The sequence below is a fragment of the Plutella xylostella genome, chromosome 4, assembly GCF_932276165.1.
Source record: "Plutella xylostella chromosome 4, ilPluXylo3.1, whole genome shotgun sequence".
NCBI classification, from domain to species: Eukaryota; Metazoa; Arthropoda; class Insecta; order Lepidoptera; family Plutellidae; genus Plutella; species Plutella xylostella.
This window is the reverse complement of record NC_063984.1, coordinates 9,592,312-9,598,781: the sequence shown is the minus strand read 5'-3', so window position 1 is coordinate 9,598,781 and position 6,470 is coordinate 9,592,312.

Here is a 6,470-nt window from a genome sequence, read left to right as displayed (position 1 = left end):
GATTGATCTAGTTAAAACACCTCCCATTAGTACCTTAATACCAACCTTATTAGTATAAACTAAAAATAAACTTAAGTAGAACGCTAATCTAAAGATATTAGGTATCGTAAATTCGTAACACATGGCAAGATGTTGCGAGGATGATGCTCCCAATCTATGAGTCGCGTGACTTGACCTGCTATAACTATACGATCCTGACGCCGAGGCGACATCATATGATGTCGCCTCGGCGTTTATGCTCGGTGACTATAACGCCCACCCCGGCACATGCTTTGGTGATGAACTGTCGAGCTACTGCAGCGAGCAGACGTGGGAGTGCGCGGACATGAACCTGCTGGGCGCCGCCTCGGACACCTACACCTTCATCAGTGAGGCGAACGGCTCCCGGCGCTGGCTGGACCACTGCCTAACCACGCAGGCTGCCTGGACCACCGTCACCACCGCGTATGTCATGTATGACGTAACATGGTCAGACCATTTTCCTATATGTATTGAATGTGATATGTTTTGTGTTCCATCTGTGATAAAATTTAGTAATAAAATGAATTATAATATTGTATGGGGTGCTAGAGACTCTAGTCAGACTGATGTATTTTATAATTACTGTAAAAATTATTTTAAACTTATGAATTCTAATGTTAATGAATGTATTGAATGTATAAACGGACCCTGTATGCATGATATAAAATGTATAGACAAATTTTATGCAGATATTGTGAGCATATTACAAAATGCAGCTATTGCTAGCGTGAGGCCGCGGTCCGCTGTACAGAGCGCTAATAAGAAGAATATTATAGGGTGGAATTATCACGTAAGGGAGTCCCATTCAGTAGCTAGATTGCATTTCCAGTGCTGGGTGGCGGCTGGCCGGCCGGTGGCGGGCCCACTCTATGATGGCATGCGCGATAGTCGCCGGGAGTTCAAAAGTAAGCTACAATGGTGCCAGAAAAATGAGGATCAGATAAAAATGAATATTTTAGCTTTGCATCGAAAAGATAAAAACTTTTCAAAGTTTTGGAAAGCCACAAAAAAGCTGGAATATAAACAAAGTCTGCCAGTGTCCGTGGGAGGTCATCAAAACCCTACGGACATTGCTAATCTCTTTGCTCGCAGTTTCAAGGTCACCCCTCTGCTACCTTCAGGCCCCCCTGTGGCCTCGGCCAGCAGACGTCGTGTCCCGGCCGATCAAGTGTTGCAGTTCAGCGTGCACGACGTGGCTCGCGCGGTGCGGCGCATGAAGCGGGGCAAGTCGCCGGGGCACGACGGGCTGAGCATTGAACATCTCATGTGTGCTGGTGATGCCCTCTTTCCCAGTCTATGTCAACTCTTTAATAAGTGTCTCAAATGTGGCTATCTTCCAGCACAGCTTATGAAGACTGTGGTCATCCCAGTACCAAAGAATAGGACGGGTGACCTTGGATCCTCGAGCAACTACCGGCCAATTTCACTGGGGACGGTGATAGGTAAGGTCCTGGAGCGGCTTCTGCAGCCTGCACTGGTGGGTAAGTTGCAGATTGATGATGCACAGTTTGGTTTCCGTCCCGGACTCTCAACGGACTCCGCAGTAATGAGCCTCAAGCACACGGTCAACTATTATGTCCAGAGAGATACGTCGGTCTACGCCTGCTTCCTAGATCTCAGCAAGGCCTTTGATTTAGTAAATTACGACTCTCTGTGGCGTAAGTTGATGGACTCGGGTGTTTCGGCTTGTATTGTGGATCTGTTGAGATACTGGTACGGCAACCAAACAAATGCTGTGAGATGGGGCGACTCGACCTCTAGCGAATATAGGCTAGACTGCGGGGTGCGCCAGGGGGGTCTCACCTCTCCGGACCTTTTCAATGCCTATATAAATGACCTCATCGGGGAGCTGAGGGGCACCGGTGTCGGCTGTCATGTGAGGGGAGTTTGTGTAAACAACCTAAGCTATGCGGACGACATGGTGCTACTCAGTCCCTCGATCAATGGCTTACGTAAACTGCTTTCGGTCTGTGAGAATTATGCTAATTCTCATGGACTGAAATACAACGTCAAAAAAACGGAGTTCATGGTTTTCAAGGCAGGAAAGGGTCCGGAGAGGGTTCCAGGGATCTCTCTTGATGGATCACCGGTGCAGCAGGTGCGGAAGTTTAGGTACCTGGGCCATCTCCTGACTGAGGACCTCACCGACGACCAGGACATCGAGCGCGAGCGGCGGGCGCTCTCGGTGAGGTGTAACATGCTCGCTAGACGGTTCCACAGGTGCAATAAAGATGTAAAAATCACACTCTTTAGGGCTTACTGCCAAAACATGTACACCTGTCACCTGTGGACCAAATTTACACGCAAATCAATGAGTGCCATGAGGGTGCAGTATAATGACGCATACCGCATCCTCATGCGCCAGCCGCGGTATTGCAGTGCGTCGAACATGTTCGCCGAGGCGAGGGTGCCCGACTTCTTCGCCATCATGAGGTCCCGGATCGCCTCGTTCTGGCACAGACTGCGCAGCGCTGGGAATGCAATCTTAATGAACGTTGCTAATGACTACAGGTGCCCAATCTTAAAACATTGGCTCTCTGTACAGCTGACCGCAAATCGCAAATGACCCTACCTACTTCTCAAGTTTTATTTAGGTAGAAAGCTTTTTATTTTTATATTTTATAGTGTATTTTTAATTTTATAATTTGACCATTTTATTGTATTTTATTTTATTTGTGAATTTAATGTATTTTTAATTTTAACTATGGGTATACACCTGCAATAAAGAATTATTATTATTATTATTATTATTATAATGAAAGCGAATTTTTGATTTTATTACGTGTACATGCCTCACGGCGAGCGATTTTATTATGATCCGTATCATAGCGGTTGTATGTTTTCGTGATTATTAAGATGCGATAAAATCTTTGTGTAAGACAAGAAATTAAATACACTTTTAATAATTAAAGTTTAATTCCAAATGACTAGAAACGTTTTTTTTTATTATTATTAAACAGCCGTCATTAACCCAACATGTTATTATTGCTGTTTAATTTTACAGCTTGTGGTGTAATAAAAAAGTTGGAAGTTTTACATGTATTGAGTGGCGTTTTAAAGGTGCCACCACACTCGTACGAATTTTATGGATATGCCTGAAACTTATATCAGATGATCATGTAGTTGGTCTAGTTTACGAATATTTATATATAAATTGTACATCTCATTATCTTAAATTAATCGTCGTGAACTATATTTTAGTCCCAAGATCAACTACTACGTAAGACCTTTACATATCTAACTGTTATATATTGTAGTTGTGTTTTTTATTGAATGATTTATATTGTATAAATAATTAAATAAAACCGTAACTTATGAGGAAGCACTAATGATCCCCACAAGGAATATAGGTAAGTCAAAAAATATGACAATAAGTACCTATTCATACTTTTACTTTTAACAATGTGACTACCATGAAAAAAATATACATATAATCGCTACAATGACATTCGCTACAGTGAGGTACCACCCTCACATAATGCGGGAGGCTGGCGCAGGACGCAAGAGTCGGGAGGTCCGAGGTTCGACCGCAGTTATGCACAATATGTCATAATTTCGGTAGATACAGTTCAACGCAAAAAGACCACGAAAACTGAGGACCACCGACCGCAGCGACTTATTAACCGACACCTCCCCGCCTGCGGCTCTCAACCTTCTGCAAATTATGCTAATGACTTCATTTATTCCTGTTTCTGTAACTGGATTTCTGCTCTACCTTTTCATTCGTGGTATTCAGTTGTGGACGTAATTTGTGTGGTATTTACGTAAGGTCGTAGTCCTCACATTCATTATATTGATTAATTGCATATAGCGTTTTTATTATTTGTATTGACACGATTGTATTATACTTGCAAATTGACTTCAATTAAAACAATTTCTTGATGATCATCAATCAAGGGAAGCAGTTTGTCATTATTTCATCAATGCAAATGATTTGCTTGACAGACATGTGCTGTGACGTGATTTATTAGGGCATTAGATCGCATGTTGAGAACCACCGAGTCGGCTATTCAGAGCCATGATATTAAAACGCTATTAGATTAGACGAGGACGCTATATATCATTCGAGAGCCGTGATTTTATCGCTCCTAAACGCGGACAAGAATTTCGATGTTTCAATTTCCTTTTTTGTGCGGTTTTTAACAAAAACAATGTTCGGCTCGGTCATTAGCATCCCGCGCGGCGTGGGACGCCATATTGTTTATGTGCGAAGTTCGCAATCGCTCGCCGCCGGACCCCGCATGCCGCGGCGACCTCCAACACTTTCCTACGCAGACTCATAGTTTTATTTCACTGAAGCAGAGGCGTGGGATAAATAACTAAAACATCAATGAACACGCCTATTGTAGACACAACAAAAAAAGCCATTACAAATTCTTAACAAACGCAGTGAGTGTTAATCAAAGTTTTCTTAGTAGCTTATTGACACGTCTTCATAAAAGGGGTTTCTGTTCAATTTGTTCTGAAACGCAGTCCCATTGAGTTGCGGAGTGCAGGCTGCGCTGGCGAGTGGATTACTCGCCGATGACATCGTATATTTTCATTATGTATTATCTGAGGCGGCAGGCGGCGCGGCTCATAATAGTGTTATATAGGGCCGGGCCCGGGCCACACAAACGTGCGTTGTCATAGATAAATCATCAGCTTCTGGTCATCAGAGTGTTGAATTTAGCGTCCCCTTAAGAATTCCTCGCAGCGGGAAAATGGCCGGCTACTTATTTAGTTGTCATCGCCATAAAGTGATTGTGAGGGGCGGATAGGTTTTTTTTTCTAAACGTGTTGGATGCGAGGCGGCTCACGGGGGGCGACCACACCGGCTCGGCTTCAATGGGCGACCGCGCCTATCTGTAAACACAATAAAACGTAATATTTACGCTCACTCCGAGTAATATAGATACAATAAGCAAGTACAGTAAAAATCTTATCCGTTGGCCACTTTTCCTTTCTTTCCCTCTGCAAAATCGGCTTTATATGTGTAGCAAAGGGTTCGCTTTGGCATGTGTTTGTTCTCCGGACGTGGATCAGTTCTCATTGTCGGTTTATAGAACTTATTTGTAGCGCTGCGCACGGCATATGCGGCGCTGTTTGGTTTTCGTAATGGCGAGAGATAAGCGAGAGAACGGTGGGAAGTTTAGTTTTGCCGGTTATTTCATGATTTTATTATTTTTTTACATACCATCTGAAATTAAAATATAAGTATAGATCTATCACGCACCTAATAAATATAATATTATATAAGGATTGAAAATATAAGTAAAAGCTTTCTTTCACTTGCAAAAATATATTGTAAATATTCTAAAACAAATGTAAAACTTAAAAACAGCAACACCTCTTCACACAGTTCTCACAAAACAATACGAAACGACAGATTTATTTCCCGCGGACACACTCTGTGCGAGCTTATTGTTAATTATCGAGCTCCATAATACCGACTGCAGTGCCCCGTGAAAAAACACCTCGTGCTACCAAAACAATTAACGAAACTTACTTCGAAACTCAACCGTAAACGCCTGACATTAAGGTTACAGTTACCTCGGTCTTAAAAGTTTTAATTTCTGTTAAAGTTTAACAATGTCGAGTGTTAATAATGAGGCTTTTTCTGTTTCAATACAGTCTTTAAGGACGCCTTTGTGAGGCATGACCCCCTAGTACTAAATAAGGGATCGGTGTGACAAATTTGTTATAAATGCCTCCCTTCTGATACGGTAGCATCAGGAATTCCATTCATATCCGAATGGACAGTGACGATTGAACAAAATAACGGATTTTATTACTATTCTCAGAACTAGAATGCAAGTGAAGATATCTAAATTATGGCCGTAGCATTCTTTGCTTTTCATTTGCGTTATTCTAGTTACATGTTTATAAAAGGCTGAAATTAGATAGGTACTATAAAGCAGAAATATTCTATTCTAATATGTATACCTACAACTACATTAATACTTAATTTTAACAGTAACTTTAGTAACTAAATTAGTAATAGCAATTATTAAATATATTTATAGAAAATAAATAATGTATTAGTGTAAGTAAATTAACAATTTATTTATTTGAAATAAATCCCATACAATTTCTATGTGAAAGTGCGCGCGTGCGTTGAATTCTTTTGTATGTAAACTTTTAGCGTAGCACCCTCGTAGCGGCGCCAACTCGTAGGCGGCGTAGCAAAATCAATAGACCAACACTTTCTTTTTAATTTATACCAGAATAGATATTAAAATATATATAAATTAAATGTTATCGAAATCTCATATCAAACAATATTTTAGGTACATATTTAGAGGTATACTCACAATATTTATATCCTAAAAAAATTATTTCCCACGAAACCCAACATTCAAAATGATCAGCATAATGTTCCCAAAGTTCGACCAACAGAAATCCCGTTCTGGGAATCAAATTTTTAAACATCGAATGTCAAAATTCCTTAGCGGAGCGGCTCACGTGCG